Source organism: Nomascus leucogenys, chromosome 12 (assembly GCF_006542625.1).
Source record: "Nomascus leucogenys isolate Asia chromosome 12, Asia_NLE_v1, whole genome shotgun sequence".
Classification (NCBI taxonomy): domain Eukaryota; kingdom Metazoa; phylum Chordata; class Mammalia; order Primates; family Hylobatidae; genus Nomascus; species Nomascus leucogenys.
Window position 1 is genome coordinate 79,994,326 of NC_044392.1, and position 20,072 is coordinate 80,014,397.

Here is a 20,072-nt window from a genome sequence, read left to right on the forward strand (position 1 = left end):
CAAGACCATCCTGGGCAATATACCAAGACCCCATCTCTCTCTAAAAAGAATTAGCCAGGTGTGGGAGTGCATACCTGTGTTCCTAGCTACTCAGGAGGCTGAGATGGGGGATCCCTTGAGTCCAGGAGTTTGAGGCTGCGGTGAGCTATGATCATGCCACTGCACTCCAGTGTGGACAACAGAGCGAGACCTTGTCTCTAAAAAAAACCAGAATGTAGTAGACTGACTATTTCACTTTTAGGGATACCCTGGTCAACTAGCCAATGCCATAGATCTCTATAAGTCATATGATTTTGATAACTGCTTTGACTCTGTTGTCCACTGTGGTAGCCACACCCACATCTTTGGTGATTAAGAGCCACTACTTGGTCCCTGCCACCCTGGGACTTAATTATCCCCATTGCATTTAATGATTGCAGTTTACTGGTAGCAGTTACCATGGTAATTCCTGATCTATAGAGAAGAGCAACCACAGACCCATCAAGTTTATTTCATATAGTCAGGGTGAAAGATGCGTCCTCTGGATGTTTCTAGGGTGTGTGAGCAGGTCTTAAGTGACAAATTTACTCTAACATTTCAATCTCTGTAAGCCTATGGATACCTTCTACTGCAGTATACCCAGAGAGTTCTAACATTTCATCTTCCTTTGGTATAGGCCACTATTTGGTCCATGTTTCAGCCAACCAAACCAGCGGTTGGGCCCCTTTCTAGCCCCTCAAGTTACAACATGAAATCCAGACCTCCTGCTTAGTGGACCATATCAATAAACTTGACCTGATCCAACTTTGTGCTTCTTTCACCATTATCACATATGCTTACTATTCATTCACACACACATTCTCCAGACCTCCATCTGTCTAAATTGGAAAAATCATGTGCTTCTTTTGGAGTGTGGTGCACCTCATAATGGGTCACACTTTGTACATCATCTTTTGGAGCTTGCTGGGACTTGAGTCTTGTAGGTTTAGAAGCCAAGAGGAGTGGCAGGGGGTGGGTCCTGAGAATCAGTGTTCTCTTGCAAGCCAATCATCTCAGAGTTTCCTCAGGCAATGCAGGGTTAATCTCCTTAGATGGGGTGGAAGGGCTGTATATACTGGCAAATACTACTTTTTTGAGTGCCCATTTTCCTTGACTAGCAGGAAATTCCAATCCAGTCATTTTGAGGACTCTGTCTTGTCCCAGGGTTTTAGGTACTAAGGCAGTAGGGTGGTCCCTCCCACCCTAGGTTGTCTCCAATGGACAAGAACTATCTGTTGGCACAGGTGGCTGGGTGGTAATTCTGTCTCTTCCCCTCAGGGCCAAGCTCAGCTCCAGGAATCTGTAACCACTTAGCGGCTCCTCTCTAAAACCTTGCCACCTTCTTTCCAGTTTCTAGGAATCTCCATTTCCTACCTTGCTGCTCCTTAAAGACATTCTTCCTGCCTTGGCCCCTGACTTCCGTCGCTCTAGAATTGATGTCTGCTATCTGCTTTCCACTTTGTCAGAATCCCCTTACAAGAAATCACAAAACTTTGTTTCCTGATTGAAATAAGAGGTCAGGGAAAAGGCAGGGAACATTCATACATTTGAAAATTCCAGCCTAGGCTGGGCGCGGTGGCTGACGCCTGTAATCCCAGCATTCTGGGAGGCCAACACGGGCTGATCACGAGGTCAGGAGATCGAGACCATCCTGGCTAACACGGTGAAACCCTGTCTCTACTAAAAAGTACAGAAAAATTAGCTGGGCGTAGTGGCAGGCTCCTGTAGTCCCAGCTACTTGGGAGGCTGAGGCAGGAGAATGGCATGAAGCCGGGAGGCAGAGCTTGCAGTGAGCTGAGATCGCGCCACCACACTCTAGCCTGGGTGACTGAGCCAGAGGCCGTCTCAAAAAAAAAAAAAAAGAAAATTCCAGCCTATTACCCTGTTGTAATGATCAGATACCAAAGTTGCTGAAGACACAGAGAAAGACTTCCTAACATTTCTAGGGAACTTAAATGTTCTCTAAACATATAAGGCATGATAAATGTTCCCCATAACTGGATGATATTCCTCCCGTCCTATCCTCCTGCCCTAGCCACAGGGGTGAAGGCTTGTGTTTGGGAAGTCTGTTGTTACTGCAGCCTGTATGACTTACTTTCTGGTGATAAATCTTGTGTGTGAATTGTGGGGACGGCCAGCATCCAAAGTAAATAGCGACTGTTGTGATAGAGGCTGGCTGGCCGGCCTGGCTGGCTGCACTTCAGCTCCTTGGCTGCTCCTACAGTGATTGCTGCCCTGGAGCTGACTGTGGCTTCCCCAGGGTTCTGCTGAAAGGGCCTCCCAGCTCTGGGGAGGCTCTGCCCTCTCATCTCCCTCAGCTAGGACCTTGGCAATTCTGCTTTTCCCCCTGGCAATCAGGCATCTGGAATGGCTGAAGGGTGAATTCCAGGCAGCAAAAAGAGTGCCAGAGTCCTGGGCACTTCCTTCTCTGGAATCTCTCTCTCAGCCCAGCACATCCCCAGGTTGTGTTTTCTGAGCAGAACAAGGTGATTCTCTGCAATGTACTAGAGAAGAGGAAGGATCAGGATGCACTGCATGCAGCTGTCTCAACTCACCTTGCTCCTTTCTTCCTCCATACCTTTGCTTTGGACATTTTCTCTGCCTGGAATGCCTTACCTTATTCTCTGTCTTTCTCCTGGTGAAATCCCTACTTATCCTCTAAGGCTGAATGAAAACACTGTCTCTTCTGGGAAGCCACCACCCCTCTCCCTCAATCCTTTTCTCCCACAACTTTTTGTTCCTAGCCCTGTTGTAATACTTACCATATTGTATTATAGTGAGTTGTCTGCCTGCCTGAGTGCAATAACTTTTTTTTTTCTCTAACTCTTTGGCCCTAGGATCTAGGGTGGTGCCTGGCACATATCAATGATAATGATGATTATAATAACAATTATTATTCTTTATATGCTTAGCAGTTGCAAGGCACAGTGCTAAGAGCTCCGTAACATTTAATCTCCACCACAGTTCTAAGGGTAGCTATTAGTGTTATCCTAGTTTTTGGATGAAGTTGCAGGTTTAGGGAGGTTCTGCAACGTGCTTAAGGTCCCATGTCTTTTAAAGGGTGGAGCTAAGTTTTGAACCCAGGTTTGTGCAGCAAAAAGTCAGTGTTTTAACCCTTTTTGGTTAGGTTTTGACAGGTTTTTTGATAGGTTTTGATACCTATCACTGTTTTGATAGGTATTTTTTGAATGTATGATTGAATGAATGATTCTAGAGATGCCCAAGTACTCCCTCCATTCCCATCTGAGTGCAGCTTCTAGGGTGGGGGCTGTTTTATTCCTCAGGCACTGGACTGCATCATGGTACCTTTGGCCCAGGCTCCTCACTTGATGGTGTCTTGCTTTTCCTTTTGGTGGGCAAGGGAGATCAAAAGCTCTAATGATGGGAAAAGCTCCTGATCTGCATATAAATATACTGATCCTAATGTCAAACCAGCATCCCTTTCATGGTCACAGCTCATGGTCTATCATCAAACTCTATGACCGGTGGTATGAACAGGCTGGTTTGCATTTTTCCCAGAGCATTAATACCCATAATCTCTCCTTTGTCTGCCTTCCCTCTGTGTTTATACAGTGTAGGGCTTGGCAGGGTTGGGGACAGGGAATGTGTGGGGAGCTATGTGTGCTCCTTTCTCTCTTTCCCTATCACAGACAAGAGAGGGCAACTGGCATTATGCATTGATGTCACTGAAGGACAGAAACAAATTGCAAAAGTATATGCCTGCAAGGAAGGAAGCAAGTAGATGCCACTAATGATATTCGTCTGTTTTCTCCTAGCACCTGGCATGTAATTGATGCTCAATTAATATTTATTTATTGAAAAAAATTACACCACATTCACAGATGCCTTACATTTCTATAGCACCTTATGAACTCTTTACAGCTCTGTGGTAGCTATTGTTTCTACTGATTCTTGTATACATTTTAAGGAGGAGGATATTAAAGCTCAGAAGGGTTTGATGACTTGGTGAAGATCACCAAGCTTATCAGAGGCAGTGTCAAGGACAAAGCCAACACCTGTGACTTTGAATTCTAAATGAATGAACAATGTGCAATCTCAAAATATGCCACATTGGTATATTGATTATTTTAAGTTACAGGCATTGAAGAAATTGTAGTTTCAGAAAGGACCAGTTGTCCTGTCTCTGCCTGCATGCAGCAAGCCATAAAGCTTCCTCTTGGAGGGGGACCTCCATGTACTAGGGCAAGAAAATCGTCCTTATTACCAGAGACTGGGAAGTTAGGGCTGCAGTGGACCTAAATAAATATTTACCGAAGTAACCCCTGTCATCCACTAGCTTTATGTCCCCTCATATAGCTCCTATTACTCCCTTAAAATTTACTACCCCTAGCCAGATCCCCTTTATCTTGTCATTTCTTCTCAAATTCATTGTTCTTTGTCTAAAAAGTGTAAAGACATCTTGCTTTGGGCATTTCTTTGGATTTCACTCTCTTGTGAAGATCCCATGTGCACAGTAGTTGCATCTGACAGCACTGACTTATTCACACACTGAGAATGACCCTATACGGCAGATGCACCTGCCAGCAATGACTTAAGAAATGAGGGTTGCCACATGGAGGTTGTTGGGGGGAGGGTGCTAAGTGAAGGTGCTATATAAACTACATGCTTTTTTCAAGCAGTTACAGTTTCCTGTTCAGTCTTCCACCACTGGACTATTCCTGTATGTAATTTCTCCCTAATAAAACCCCGTGTCTCGTTTGCTGGCTCTGGGTCTCTTGTTTGGCCTCTCAAACATGGTGCCATTCCTATTGGAGTCAATAGGGATCTGGCATGACACCTACGTTCCCTAAAACTAATACAGTTAGTATGCTTTTATCTTGTTAATCTGCCTGGTGTCCATTTGGTTTCTGGTTCTAGCCAAAATACCACATAAGACCTTAAGGGTGTTGGGGGTGCTCGCTGACTCTCCTACAATCCCATGCTCTTAAAACAAGGAAACAGAAATCTCAGATATTCAATACCTAAATGTTTATCTTAAAGCAAATTCTACTTATATGGTTTCATTCTTTGTTTGACTGGTAACCTATCCCATTTCACTCTATTTTTTTTGGATCTCTTTTCTCTCATTTTCTGTATTAAAACCATTCACAGTAACTTGTATAGCCCTTCATTTGGAAGAGGACATGGACTTTTTCTTTTCCAAATCATTTTAAATCAACAGCTCCTCAGTGAGTGCCTCCTAAATTAAGATTAAAGCATGACCCCTGCCTTCATGGTGCTTACTTTATGTGGCTGTAGGGACAGACAGGAACCCCAGGGCATATGAGATTGCAGATACTCCAAACAGAGATTTTGATGAGCACATCAGAGCATCAGTGGCTTTCGAGCTAGTGTAAGGATGAGTAGAAATTATTTTTAGACACTCCTTAGGTAGAGATGGGGAAAATAATTTTAGTTTAAAAGAATAGCAGTGGCAAAGGTGGGGAGGCATGACCTGTTTAGGGCTGGATGAGTAGTCCTGGGATGGGGTACAAGCTGGTATATTGTGGAGGCTCTTGGATGCCCTAAGGTGTTGCATTTTTTTTCAGTAGGCAGTAAGGAGCCATCAGTAGTTTGTAAGGAGGGCAATGTGATCTCAGCTACAGAGGAGAATGACCAATAAGCAGCCATATCAGTGACCTAGAAGAGGCTCAGGGATTCATCCCTTATCTCCCAATTCCCTACTGAGGGTGAGGCATTGTGCAGATGAGCAGCACAGAGCCAGGCCTGCAGGCACTGGCAATCAGGCGAGCGGGCCATGCATAGCTGTAAGGCACCATCATAAATGTCTATACCTAGTTCAGCAAGTGCACAAAGAAAGGGGGGTATAGGGTCCCTGGGGAAGGTGGGCATCAGGAGAGCTTTCTAGTGGAGATGATGCTTGAACTGAGATTATTTACAGGGCGAGGAAGATGACAAAAGGGAGAGAGGAGGGAGAAGGCATTCGCAGGAACAAAGCATGGAGGCATCAGCAGCGTGACCAGTTAGCTGGACCTGCTGTGTGTGTGTGGGGTGTGTGTGTGTGCGTGTGTGTGTGTGTGTTTAATACAATTGTTTTGCTTGTTTAAGTAATATTTGTTTGCTGAAGAAAATGTGTCAAATATAGAAAAACTAAAATAATAAATCTATAATCCCACTACTTGGAGATAATCATTTAAAAAATGAATATCTTTCCATTTTTATGTGAGTGTGTATGCGTTTGAATAAGAATAAATGTGTGTGTGTATATATATGTAAAAATGTATCAATAAGTAGAACATATGTGTATGTGTTAATATAGCTTCATCTTCTCTCTCTTTGTATTGAATGTCCTGCTGCATCAGCTATAGGGATAAAGTAAGGTTATATTTCTTTAATATTCAAACAATACTGACTTTGAACATCCACCAGCCCAGCCTGACAGGAAGTGTAGTCTTCCCTGGAGGTTCTCAAGTAATCTCTAAGAATGTGTAAGAAACTGCTACTTATTCCTCAACCTGTCCTAATAGTGGCTGTTCCCATCTGCCCACTGACGATATGTCTAAGATTTAAGTAGGAAAGGGAAATATGGGTAGATTAGTCTTTCCAGCTAGAGTGAAAACACCTCGTGGGCCAGGAACCATGTCTTTCTTGTTCACTGCTGTACCCCCAGTGCTTCGGATAAATACCCACCACATAGTAGACATTCAATAAATACACTAAATGAATGAATGGATTCAAACCTTCACTTATTCAGGCAATGAACATTTACTGAAGATTTTTGATGTGCTGAGTTCTGTGCTGGGGATTAGACGTGTACATGCAAACAAAATAAAACTTTCATCTTTGATGGGCATAAACATAAGCATTTAAAAAAACAAACAAACTCAGCTTCCACGGGAGTCAGTGAGATTCTTAGCATCTGAGGTATTCAAGCAGACACCAAAGACTACTGACCAAGACTGTAGAAGGGATTCTTGCTTGGGAGAAATGGTGGACTTAAATGACCATTAATGACCCCTTCGAAAGTAAATTCCTATGATTGAATGAATTTTAGCTAATTGTTCCTAACTTATTAGTCCTAACCAAACAGTTCACAGAAGGACTCCAAAGGAAATACAATTACAAATGAAAAACAAATGTTCTGATGGGATCCAAATATTTGTTGATAACAAATGAGATTTCTTGAGAAGCCTGCAGGATGTTGCTCTCAATAGGAGACATAATTTTTAAATAGTAGAAATTAGAGAAGTAATACATTTCAGAATGTGTTTAAACATACTTCCTTTAATTCAATCCATTTATTATATTCAAAACTCATATTCACAAGCAAAAATAACTAAGAACTGATTAAGACAACTAAAACAAGCTTTTGATAGGTCTTTTTCAAGGGAGCCCAAAGGTCTCGACTTTGATCACTGTTTGGAAAATCTGAGCGCAACACTTTAAGACAAAAATTTCCATATGTTGGTCTTATTAGAATTCAAAACTCATTCATCTATTCCTTCATTCAAGAAATACACAGTGGGGAGATAAAAGAAAGACATAGTGAAAATCCACTAAGTGTAATATACTGTAGACTTTGCAATATGAATAATTCTAAAAGGAAAATGAGATCATCTATCATACATTTAAACAGTCTTTTAAAAAATTCATTTTATTACAAAGTAATAATCATCCATTAAATAAAAAACTTAAAAAATGGCAATAGTAAAAAGAATACCCATAATTATACCATTTAGTAAATATCTACTATTTATGTTTTTGTGATTTCCTTTTAGGGTTTCTATGCATGTAATTTTTATATCATTGTAATACTGCTGTGGAAACTATTTTGAGCTTTAAAATCCTAATCATTGAACAGGCTGGTGGAAATAGTTTAGTGGAACTGAAACCTGATTCTCTAGAGCTTTGATATAGGTGCCTTTCATGTATCTTAAGCATTACACTTTTGGGTTGAAAATAAATCATATAGGTTTTGTTTAAACGAATTCCAAGCGTATTTAAAAAATGAGAATCTGGTAAGAATAATGGCCAGATTAAAAATTAGATTACAGATTAGCAGCTGGATACCTAAATGATCAGAACATACAGTTGTGGCCATTAGCCTTACTAGCACACCTAGTCCATACTATCACTAAATAACTATTTGGCCCCTGTTTGTTTAATGACCAACTCCCCTGTTAGACTCTAAACACTGTCTAGTTCACAGCAATATCTCTAGTGCATGGTTTATTGCCTGCTGCAGGCTTGGTTCTTAGTAGACATAACTGGAGTAAGTGAATGAATGACTCATTTACTGGGAAGGGTGGTTTGGGGGTAGTTCATCTATCCATCCATCCATGCATCCATCCATCCATCCATCCATCCATCCACCCACCCACCCACCAACCCACCCACCTACCCAACCATCCATCCATCCATCCATCCATCCACTTCTTCATTCATCTATCACCAGATATCTTAGGGAATATTTGCCATGTGGTAAGCACTGTGCCTGCACCAAAGACACAGGGTAAAGCAGTGATGGCGCTGCTCTGGATGGAAAAGCTCGCTCTCTGGGTGGGGAAGGAGTCAGACCCTCCACTGAGGTCTTCAAATACCTTTTCTACAGATCTCTTGCCTGGCATTTACAGCCCTAGAACTGTAAAAACTGGTCCTTTTATTAGGGCATTGTTTCTGTAAGTCACAAATATGCTGCAGGGTGGGCTTTTCAGTCATTAACAACTTAGAGTGAACTAGTTTCTCAGGTTTAGGAGGGGAGGGAGAGAAAGCAGGCCATATGGTTTTGGAAAGGACACTCTCAAGTAATTGGTTTCTCCCTTCTCTATAGTAGGAGGCCCTGGGTCATGGGAAGGCAGCAATGTAGCAGAAACATGCCCAATTGGCTTGAGTCTGTCACCACCTAGCTGTACCATGACAGGCAGCTTGGCCAACTCTGAGCCTCAGGTTCCTTATCTGCCTGGAAGGTGATGCAGAACAAATGCTTCTGTAGACATGAAAGGGTCCTGTGAATCACATGACTACATGCTCTTCCCCTTGCCAGGGAAAGGGTGAGTTTTTCAGACCTGACAGCCATGCACACACCTGCTGCTCTGCAGATGGCCCCTTCTGTGCTGCTTTCTTTTTAGAGGAAGCCCTTCAATCTTCTTATATCAGGTGCCACACAGACGTTAGTTGCATCTTCATTGTCCTCTCCTGTGAAGGCAGAGCCTGGTGCTGAGTCCCCAGCATTTCCAGGTAGGAGGGAGGCTGTGCAGGAAAGAAGTCAGATCTGGGGAAAGAGGCAGGGCATGAACCAAACTCTCCTTTATTGGCACAAGCTCCCCTAGGCCAGCCCTCCTGGTGCTCCACAGCTCCAGGGTGCACCATGGAGCTGCACCCCAGTGCCCGCTTGTCCTGGCCCTCGGGAACACAAACCTCCTGGGAAGGGCCCGCAGAGGACTGCCAGGCTCTGTCCTATCCAGCAGGGCCTTCTCCTAGGCCACATCTTTGTCACATGAGCTTGAGGACAAGGAAACTCTTTCCCTGACCTGGAGGTGAGTGCATCAAAACCAGAACTACATTTGGGGCATCCCCAGTGTCGATCACATTCTCTTTGTAATTCTCACAGCACCTCATGGTGAGGTAGACTGGTGTGAAAGAGAAACAAACATAAAGCAAAATGTCTATCTCCTCTTGGGTCTCTGAGAAGGAAACTCTCTGACCTCAGGGAAGGGGGAGGGAGAAAGGAGAGGTGACTTTCCTATGCTGTGTTCCCAAGGAAAGCATGCATCTCAGTCCATTAGTTTTACCCTTTAGCAGCACTACTGTCTTTGAAAAAATGGCATATATGTATATGTGTGTGTGTGTGTATATATGTGTGTGTATATATATATGTGTGTGTGTATATATAATGACAAATAAGAGTTGGGATTGTTGAGAAATGAGTTCTGATTGTTGAATATAAATCTGAACTTAAGGAAATACCACTATTAAAAGAACTTTAAACACATAAAATTTAGCAGGGTTTAATTGAGCAAAGAACAATTCATGAATTGGGCATCCCTAGAATCAGGACAGATGTAGTGAGACTCCAGGGGCCGCCACACAGCTGGATATTTACAGACAGAAAAAGGGAAGTCAAATACAGAAAGCGGAAGAAGGGGAAAGTGAGGTACAGTGCTAGCCCTATGGTTAAAGCTGGAGTTTCGCTTATTTGAACCTGGTTTGAACGTGGGTTGCCTGTTGTTGACCTGGGTTCAGCTGCTGTGATTGGCTGACATCGGGCCACTTGATACAAGAGTAAGTTACAGTCTGATTACACATCAAGTTAGGTTACAGCTCACTATGTACGGAGAAACCTTTAGGCCAAACTTAAGATATGTATGGAGGCAGCATTAGGCCAAGCTTAATTCAATTTAACACTGCTCATTTCTGTAAAAGCTTTTCACAGAAAAAAAAAAAAGCTTTCAATGTTAATTTTACCCCATATTTGGAAAAGAGAAAGTGCTTGATCATTGATCTTCACATTAAGATTAGCAGCAAGTAGGCAAAGTGTTATCTCCACTTTTGACAAGGAGGAGACAGGAGCTGCATGAAAGCCATAGGACCTCCCCATGGGAGCATGTCAATCCTCTGCTTCCAGCTCAGTGTGAGGGCCGTGGTAAACTGCCTCAGGTCTGAGCACAGCACAGTCCCTGATATACAGTATGTTCTTCATAAATGCCAGCCAACCAGGCCCTTCCCATTCATGTAACCATGTGTAGGTGTCCTGTACTTTTACTTTATAATATTACTGACAACCTCTAATGATATATTTATTAATCATCTAATGTCAGTCCCTGGCACACCCACTATATGACAGCAGGGATTGAGTCGGTCTTGTTCACCACCTGCGTGCCTAGCAAAGTGCCTGGCAGACTGGAGACACCTGCCAAACAAGTGCAAGGTTGGAGAATGAAAAGCTGGTCCTATCATAGCAATTCTGCACCATCGTGACACTTGGCCATAAAACTTTGCTGCCTCAGTTGCCTAATGAATCTAATGGGAATAACAATCTATCCCCTCTCAAAGGCCAGTTCTGTCTCTCTAAGTTGGGAAACACCATTGCTCAGAAAATACTATTCTTCCCATAGAGGCTTCAAACTGCTGTGGAGTGGGAGCACTCTTCACGGTGCTCTCTCATGCCATGGCCAATTTGTGCTCTTTTCCATGAATTAGAAGCAGGATGTTACTTTGGACAATGCCTAATAAAATTGTTCATTTGATTATTGATGATTTGTCTGAAATATTTTGTTGAGCTCTTTTGTTGCCACACACTGAATCAGGCACTTGGGGCCCACTCAGACACTGCTCTGAGGGAAAGCAGCCAGGGCTGATGATGGTAACAAGGGCAGAGGGTCCATGGGCCATGGGAGGCGGGCCAGTTGCTCAGGGAGAAGACTTCTGATCTCCAGTGAATCTTGAAGGGCAGTCATAAATTAGCCAGCAAAAGACGACGTTCTAGTTGGAAAGGTCAGGATGATGAAAGCCTGCAGGGCGTGAGAACTCCCAGCATGTGCAGAATCCATCTCTGCATGTTTTCTCATGGTGCGTATGGTTTAATGATTATTATTTCTTCCTAATCATAGCCGTGTTAGGTGACTTCTGTTCCAGGTGGGAATGGGCTTTCTCTGCCCCTTTGGGAGCTTTCTCACCTTAAAGTATCTGCAAAGGCTGTTACCCAGTATGTTTCTGAGAAACCACACTCCGATAGCTGACACCAGTGTGGGGATGAGAAGGCATCTTGTTTCCCGCCACTTTCTGTAACAGGGATCCCAAGAGAGCACTGTGACTTATGATTCACTTCAGGGTCTTTCCATTTTTTGGAAATGGAAAGACCTCCTGCCAAGGCCCTGCCAACAGAGGTGGGAAGAGGGGTGGGTGCCCATGATCCTCCCGGTAAATAGGCTGAACTTTGGGGGCGTCCAGAATCTCGAATTGAAAGGGGCTGAAATGAGCAGCTTGACGGCCTCCTACAGATACTGGTGTCTGAAACCTCCATAGAGGTTTAGTTGGGTGCACATTTGCCCCCAGCTGGCTGTGGAAGAATAAGGTCTTAGCCAGTTGGGGCTGGTTTATCTTTAGGGTGGACTGCTGGGCAGCAGGCATGGGAGAGGCACACACCCCAGTTCAGCCTGTTCCTCAGTACAGCAGCCTGCCTTGTTTTCCCTCAAGGCGGGTCTGCTTATGTTGACATTGATTCTCCTTGCAAAGTTACAGGTGATTATCAGTAAGTCCTGGGTTTCCATGAGATCATTTTGCTTTCTCCTGGGAGGTAAAGCCTCTTTCCTAACTCAGGCTGTCTCGGGGTTTTGCAGCCCTCTGTCACAACGAACTCATCAGTGGCTATTTCCTTGCGAAGGCTTCTGATAGGTTCACATGCCAGAGTTTCCAACCTTCACCAGCAGCTCAGATTTATGCCCCAGTGAGCAAATGTCCTCAGTACTAGTTCCTTCCTATCAGCTTAGGAAAGTGTGTAGTTCAAGGATTTAAATCATTTAAACAAACTTAATTGGGAAAAATAGACACTTAAACTTTCTACCTGATGACCCCTTTGGTCCAGCCTAGCCACCTCCGGATTTATGATGCAGTGAGTATTGCCCTGTTATTTTATCTCACATCTTTTCATGTTTCCTTTTTTCTTCTTAACTGAGACCACAAATTAGAAAGAACCTTCAGATTCACTTCCTGCATTATAAACTTGAGCACACAAGCCTGGGGACATTGACTGCCATACTTGAGATCATGCAGCTATTAAGAGTAGGGGATGAGCCAAGGATCCAGGCTCTTCTGATGCCCAGCTCAGGGCTCAATCCATACTGGCTCCATCTTTACATCTAGCCCTGGGTGTTCTTTTTTTATTATTTATTTTTTATTTTTTTGAGTCTCGCTCTGTCGCCCAGGCTGGAGTGCAATGGTGCGATCTCAGCTCACTGCAACATCTGCCTCCAGGGTTCAGGCAATTCTCCTGCCTCAGCCTCCCAAATAGCTGGGCCTACAGGTGTGCACCACCATGCCTGGCTAATTTTTGTATTTTTGGTACTGACAGGGTTTTGCCATGTTGGCCAGCCTGCTCTCATACACCTGACCTCAGGTGATTAACCCACCTCGGCCTCCCAAAGTGCCACTATTACAGGCATGAGCCACTGTGCCCGGCCTAGCCTTGGATGTTTTACTGCATCTGTTTCCCCAACCATTCATGGCTTTGTGACTAGAGCACAGTGTTCTTTCCGTAGAAGGTACTTAAGGATAGTGTTGCCTAACTTTTTATTTGCTTGGGGTTGCAATGTCAGCTTGCGGGAAATGCTCTAGAAATGTGTGGGGAAACTCTGCTAAGCACCCTCCGTGACTCTCTCATTTGGTTTTCAAGGACTGAGGTAGTGATGTCATTCATTCTTGAACAGAAAGAACTAGCCAAGCTTGTTTTCAGAGTCTAGCACAGCACTTTGAATAGAGGCTAGAGTTCTCTTACTAACCATCACGCTATGTACAAAACATTGCCAATAAACTGCTGAATCTCTGCATCTCTTGGGCTTAAATGGAAAAGCATCTTCTCCAACCTGGGGAATAAAGTATAGGCTTTGTAATTTTATGTAAGGAAAACCCAATACTAGTTACTCTTTCTGGCATGCTTACTATGTGCCACATATATGGTGCCTCTATTATGCTGTACAAATGTTAATTCATTCAATCCTTGGCCCTAAGTGGTAAAATTTCTATTATTCTGAATTTTATAAAGGAAAAGAGTGAGGCTCAGTTGCTTTTCCAAAGTCACACAGATAGAAAGTGGCAAAGCATGGAGTCAAATTGACTATAAGCCCTGCAGACCAGAAAAGGTGACATTTTGTCTTTGAAGACACAACAAGAGGGCTTTCCTGGATGTCTGCCAGAAACTGCTGTCTTCCGGCAGGTGCTGGGCTTCTATTCCCCATGTTCAGACTCCTAAAGGGAACAGGAGAACACTTGTTTATTTCTCTCTTCTTCTGGTCCCATTTTTATGTCCTATCCCCATGGGAGGGTAAAAAGAGCAGAGGAGGCCCATCCACCTCCACTTCTCCTCTTGACGTTTGTGCCAGCGGCTATAGAGATGGGGACAGACCAGACTCTGGTGTCATGGACTGGCACATGGTCTCAAGTTTCTGGCCCTGGGGTTGGAATACAGTTCCACTTGCTCTGTAGGAGATCAGAGGGATGCTATTTACAAACATTGAGTATCTGAACTCATTTCAGTGGATTTGGGAAAATTACTCTCCATGGGAATAAAAGTTATCGAGAAAGAATTTTTAAATACTCTATGTATACATAGGTCGAATTTATTATTTCCAAATACAACAAATATAATTATCCTCTCCCATGATCTTAAACAGATGTATTCTAGAAACATTTTGTCTGTGTCTTTAAAAGACTGCTTTGCTTTTTCTGATATCAGGTCAATAGAGAAATGTGCCACCCTGCTAGTAAAAGCCAGTTTTTTAAGCAATATCTGCATAACTGTTAGATGTGTTATTATTATTATTATTATTATTTTTGTCTAACTTTCATCCTGCACTCTTCAGCAGAACTAAAGATACTCCCTGTTCCAAGGAAGCTCATAATCTAATGATGCCATTGGAAAGTCACTAGTTATTATTGTAGGCCTTTTGCAAATACCCTCCAAAAAAAAGCTTAATGTGAGTTTTAATCTAGATAAATAAACCTATTAAGAAGGAAAAGAAGGAGTAAGTGTCATGAAGATTTACTACTCTTGGAGTTTGTTTCCTTCTCTGTAAGGAAGAGTTGTTCCCCATTGCTTCAATAACAAAAAACCATTAATCATGGTCCAAGAAGGGGAAAAAAACCTTACAAGATCACTTTATAAGGGACAATAAGTACTTGAAAATTAGCAAACATACCTTTAAATTTGGGAACTCTTTAAGTGCTCTGGATGAATGCATGAGAGGTAGTAAAGAGTGGAGTGTGCAAACTCCAATCTACAGTCAATCTGGCAACAGAATTCTCAGTGTGTTAAGGAAGTAAGCAAATGTTAGAGAGGTAAACAGATTCCAGATTAACTTACCTGGAAGAGTCTCCAACAGCAGCTGGGAAGCAGAAGAATGCAGCTCTTTCTTGCCATCTGGAATGACTGGAAATCCACTGGTCTGGTGGTTCCATTGGCATGGGGGCATCACCCTCCTCCCCTTCCCCACAAACCCTTCAAAATTTCCAAGGAAGCCTGTCAAGCTCAATTAAGACTCAATGTGTCCCCCAGGGTCCTTTTTTGCCACGTGGAAGAAGAGAGAATATGTCTTATCTTGATGATTTTCTTCTAATCAATTTGAGTGTCAACAGCTAAATTTGAAAAATAGAATGCAAAGTGAAGACTGGATTTATCATTGTTAAGCTAGGAAACCAAGAGTCTGCATTTCTGTATTCTAGGGTGAAAATGGAAATTCACCTGTGGAACTCACTGGCCATTGTGGAAGAAACAGTAAGATGACCCTCCCTTCATTGTGCTGGTCAATATGGTATCAGATCACTTTGAGTTTCCACTTCAGAACTTTGTGGGTGGCTTTTGTTCACTGTTGTATCCCCAGCACCTAGAGCAGTGGCTCATGAAAAATAGAGTTTCAATAAGTATTTGTGGGAATGAATGAATGTTTGATCAAAAGAGGTAATCCTCTCATGCTGCCAAGATGAATGTGGGGGCTTGGAAATGTGTTCCTAGAATCCTACATTGGAGACTGAAACTCAACTGGAGCTTTCCTATGGAAGCAATGTTACATAAAGTGATTGGGAGTTAGTAAAATAGTGCTCTTGGCACCATGATTGCTGTAGGCACTTGTGGCTTGGCCTGATACCTTTGTTACAGTCTCTGTCACTGTTTCCATGGGAAAATACATTCTGGGTCCCAGGACTTGGCTTATAAATGACTTTGGAAATACAAACCAGTCTTAGTTGAGACCTGCCTGAAACTTTGGTTTGACTGTGGCTGTCTTGGAATTTGTCCAAAATAAGGCATTGCTAGGAAACCTGAGTGGCCTTTGTTCTTGTGGCTGGTTCCTACCAGGAAGGGTAGTGTCATGTCAGGAATGTAGACTTGAAGTTTGTAGACCATACCATGCTAGCTATGACCCTTCCTTAAGTGGCCTAAAAAGACTAGAGGATTTTTAATGGACTGGGGAAAGGTCCTTCCAGGTATGTTAATATCTCAAACAATTTAGCTACATAGAATGTGGCCCAGAAACATCACAGTGGGTCACCAGCCCATGACATTCAGTGAGGTTCAGAGACAATCAGGGTATTATCCTAGAAGATCATAATGTTGGGCATAATATTTGTGGCATAATTGTTGTTTAATCAGCTCTGGAATATGGCTGCTCTATCTTACAGAACAAACAGCCTCATGCATGCTGATGCACATTTGAAGGAATATCCTCCATGTAGACTCATTCAGACATCCCAACCTGCTTTTCTGCAGATTGGGGTTGGTGTGAGGAGCCAGTAGTCTCAGACAGCACTGGTGTTGAGGCCATGGATATCCAGGGAGAAGCCCGGCACCTTATTCTTTAGCATGAAGACCGTGGGGCCTCAAGGGAAGGTGGAAAGTCTAAGGCTCTCTGGTCATAAGATAGGGTCACTTGGTGATGGAAGGGCTGCAACTGGCCCTGAGAGGGTTCCTGACTGACCACACAGATATACTTGCTGGGACATGAAGATATGTCTCTGCCATGAGGCTGGTGGGTCTTGGCAGGGGACAGGGACAGAGTTGGAAACAGAAATCTAACACAAAGGCGGGAGAGTGATTTCAAGTTGTTGGAGGAGTTATGAGATTCTAGCCAGGGTGTGGGGAATGAGGTAGGGGTGAAGGACAGCACTGATCTCTTGAATAAGGGCAGTATCAGTAGACACTCTGTCACTGTGTCCCCATCAGGAGTCCCTCTGGCAGTGAACAAGGCTAATACAGTGTGTTTCTGCTCAGGCTTGTTAATGCCTTTCATTGCTTTCTCTCTGTCCACACACGAGGCTGCTAGTGTTAGCCTCATTTTCAGTAGACTCTACTCAACTGTGGCAATGATGGGCACCTGTAGTACCAAGCTCATATCTCACTAGATTTGCTACAAAAGAAGACCAAGCAAAGTTCCAAGGCTGATGCTTTGCAGCCCAGAATGGATCATGACTATTACCTTGATTGGCCAGGCCTGGGGTGGGTAACCACTCTCAAGCCCTTGGACTGAGACTGGGGGAAAAGTGGTTCCCCAGGAAAAACTGAGTTCCTATTATCTAAAGAAGACATGAATATTCAGCAGAAAAACTCACATCTCCACACTCTTAAACTCTGAAATATGTGGCTGGGTGTAAGTCAAAGCCAGAAATTAAATGAGGGAATGGTTCTCTGAGGCCTTCATGTAGCTGCTAATGTTCCTAGAAAGTGAAGGGGTTTTCCCTGATCTGTTCTATAACGTATCTTAAGTAAAGTACACTCAAGTTCTTGTCCTGGAAAATCACCATGTGATTAACAAACACATAGACTGGAAAATTGGGGAAGGGCAGGCAGAAGACTACAAGAGAACTCTTGTACCCTTTCAACAAATAGGCAGCATCACTTAGCACGAAGGAGGAAATGAAGCAATAATTGAAACCATGAAGTGGGTATCTTTGTATGTGTGCATGTGGCAAAAAAAAGTGCGTCATCTACATTAACATATAGCCAGATGAAAACCCAAGTCATTTCCATTATTGTAATATTATTAGAAAGCAGTGATACTTATTATTTCTTCATCACTTTCTAAGTTACGGGTTAATCTAATCTTGCAATTCGATTCTTCTTCATCAGGTAAAGTTACTCTTATTCTTCAATGATACCTCTTCAAAGAGTCTTTCCAGATTCATGTAGGGAGGGATCTTTTTTTCTCCTTCTTGGCAGCTGCTCACTGCTTTTTGTGCATGCCAGTATGGTAGTACTTGTCGTGTGGCACTGTGATTTTTTATTTGTTCAAAAGGCTCTCTCAGGCAAGAGCTATGGGCTTTGAGGTGCATCACTTGACTTCTCTGAAATACAAACTGGTAGAATAAGAGTTCATCCCTCTTAGGGGTATTGCAAGAATTAAATTAAATGAGCTGATGCATGAAAAGCACTTAGCATAATACCTGGCTTATAGTGGGAGCCCAGTAAATATTGGCAGTTAGCATTTTAGTGTTTATTCTCATTAAAATAATAATGATTATAATAATTATCATTGCTATGTCCTCTACTAGATGGAGAAGTGCTTGAGGGCAGGGACTGTTCTGAGATCATAGTAGGTACTCTATGTGGAAAAAAAGGAGGGAGGAGGGAAATAAAAAATGGAAACAACAAAGAGGGCAGCAATACTAGGTTTGCCCAGAAGTGACAGCTCTAGGTAGCCAGAAATAGCCTCTCCAGCTAGGAGGGATCTCATGACCTTTTGTTTTATAGACAAGGAAATGTAGGGGCCAAGAAAGGTTAAGGAGCATGTTTAGGATCACAGTGTTGGCAGCAGTGGCCTGGAATCCAGGCTCTCTCCTGGGGTTAACCTTCATAGCCCCTGCTTTATTGGCATCTCCACCTTCCTTAGTAAATGCCCATGTATCCATATGGCTTGATAAACCTTGGCTGATGTCTGCCACTGAGAGAACACGGCATTTCCTATCTATCCCCAGATGGAGACTGAGGAGAACATGGATATTTGATGGGAATGTAATGTATTCGTTATCTTTTCAGTGTCTTTCTTGTAAAACCCAAAAGGCAGCCATTAAAAAATAATATGATCCTGGTCTTAATCTAGCAGGTTCCAAGCAGCCTCAGCCATTATGAGAGTTACTGACTCTAATTGCAAATTATGAGGCAGTTAAAGAAATATAGCATATGTCCTTCTTTAATATAGGTTTGAACCTTCTTTAATATAGGATTGAACTGAACTGTCTACAAGGATTACTGTCTTCCTTGGGAAATAGGCAAGCACTGAGCTGACACAGGAGCCAAAACAAGGTCTCTGGAACTCATACTGGCAGGAATATCAGAAACGAAACCCATTCCTGTGTTTGAGTGGATGGGACTCCTCAGAAGTGAGAGAAAATTAATAGTGAGATTGACAGAGTGCTTGAAAGGGGAGGTGAGAATGAACTAAATGTAAGAAAGCCAGGTTGGGTATAAAACTGTCTGTAATTTAATATACTTCATCACAAGCATCATGATCTCATGTGTGTATTACAGGTTACATTATACCCTAGGTACAGTCATTTGCCCAAATTGGGAATTTGTACCCTAGGGTGGAGAGCCAGCATTCTAATTAGGAAGGCTGTACTCCAGAAGAAGCTACTACAAGAGCTCCCATGACCTTTATCTATGATCAACAGTAGAGGCTCTGCTAACTGGCATACTTAATGTTAGAAATAGGTTTCCATTGATGAAATTCGTGGCTTCTCAGCATAATGGATGCTCCAAACAGAATTTCATTCATGAACTTACTAGTGGTAAAGATAAATGAATTGTCTAAAATATTTTAGAGTAGCTTCCTGCTCTTGATTAAAAAGAGTATAAACATCTAGCCAGTCCTGTAGCTCTTAGTGATGCAATCCTGGATCAAGATTTGGATTCAGAAGATACTAGTTTCTTGATGCCAACTATGCATATTAATTGAATTCTGTATCCAAAATATTGTTATATTTACCAAAATATTGTTGTATTTACCTAGGTACCTGACTGTACCTAGGGTATAATGTAACCTGCTATCAGGAGCTAAAGAAGCCATGCTTTAACTATGAAGGGATAAACCCAAGGACAACATGCAAAGTATGTTATTTATCCAATGCTGTTTGACAAATTACTCCAAAATGTAGTGGCTTAAAACAACAATAATAATAATCTCCCATGGTTTCTGTGAGTCAGAAATTTGAGAGCAGTTCTGGCTTGGAGATTTCTCATGAAGTTGCAATCACATGTTGGCTGGAGCTGTAACTATCTGAAGGCTTGACTGGGGCTGAAGGACTCACTTCCAAGATAGCTAACTACATGGTAGACAAGCTGATGCTCCCCGCTGGAGGGAGGCCTTAGTTTTTCTCTATGTTGGCTTCTC

At 42.8% G+C, this 20,072-nt stretch overlaps 1 long non-coding RNA gene across 2 annotated transcripts in view; it reads left to right on the top strand.

Annotated features, from left to right (window-relative positions):
• Nucleotides 1–20,072, top strand: part of LOC101178953 — a 148,257-nt gene that overhangs the window by 34,047 nt on the left and 94,138 nt on the right. For both annotated transcript variants that reach the window (XR_001114223.2, XR_004032719.1), the window contains exon 2: nt 15,415–15,503. This is a non-coding gene — a long non-coding RNA (uncharacterized LOC101178953). The remainder of the gene's footprint in view (nt 1–15,414; nt 15,504–20,072) is intronic.